This window comes from Chaetura pelagica, unplaced genomic scaffold, assembly GCF_000747805.2.
Source record: "Chaetura pelagica isolate M959 unplaced genomic scaffold, ChaPel_1.0 scaffold1407, whole genome shotgun sequence".
In the NCBI taxonomy this organism is placed as follows: Eukaryota; Metazoa; Chordata; class Aves; order Apodiformes; family Apodidae; genus Chaetura; species Chaetura pelagica.
This window is the reverse complement of record NW_009953954.1, coordinates 102,226-103,354: the sequence shown is the minus strand read 5'-3', so window position 1 is coordinate 103,354 and position 1,129 is coordinate 102,226.

The window sequence follows — 1,129 nt, the reverse complement described above, 5'->3', positions numbered from 1 at the left end:
CCTCCCTGCCGCGACCTTTGCTTCTTGGCCTCGAGAGTGGACACATGAGGTTCCAAGACTTCTTGCCATGTTGACCAGCAGTTATAAAACCGGCTCTCCCCTAAGGCTCCCCCAGCCAGGCAGCCAATGCCCGGGCAGCCCAGCCCTGCTCCCGCCAGCGCTGCCCTCGGGCAGAGCCGGGACACTGCGGGGAGAACGGACCATCTCCCATGGAGTCTGCTCCAGAAAGACAAACCTAAGCCCTGGGGAGAAGCTTAGGACCCCCCCACTTCGCCAAGAACCCCCCGCTCCGCCCACCCCGCAGCCGGGGCAGGACACGGGCGTTACACAACCACGGGGCACCAATTCCCGCCGGGGATTTCAGACCCGGGACAGAAACAGCCTCCTCGGCGTCCCACTCTGCCAATCCCTCGGAGAAGGGATCGGGAAGCACCCGACACCAGCAGCTTCGGGGGAGATCTGAAACCCCCGTTCTGCCCCAGGTGTGGAGCCCAGGAGGAATCTCTCCCTGCCCTCCCGTTCCACGGTGTTAAAGCACCACCGCGCCGCAATGAAATATCCCAGCAGACACTTCAATCACCACCTCGGGGTTTCTCAGAAACCTCCCACTCTTTTGCTTCCATCTCTGAGTCTGACTCCACCACACTGAAGTCAGGCTGGTACCACAACCAGGCTACACGCTTTTTCAGCCTCTGATACACCCAACAGCCGGGAGCTCCCGGTAAAACCAAACCTTCACCATCAGCACCAGGTCGGAATCAGGCACAACACCGCCGTGCTTGCCCAGGCAGCCTGCTCACCTGTGGCTCTGAACACACCAATCCAGGCTCCTTTGATGCCCAAGAACCAAGAAAATGAAACATCGGAGCTGGTTTGGGGCTGTGCTCCTAAGTACTCTTAATTCCCAGCTTCCCAACCCCACACCACAAACAGCCGGAGCCCAAGAGCTGGCGGCGTTTCCTCATTAGCGGATTATCAACCTAAGCACCATGTGAGCATCTTTAAGGTCTTAAAGCCCAGAGACCTGCGACTCCTCGTAAGCCGAGAAGCGGCTGCGGGGAACACCGGGGGGACCGCAGGACTCCGGCCCGAGGGGGGCTCAGTGTGCACGCTAAGGGGTCCCGAGCCC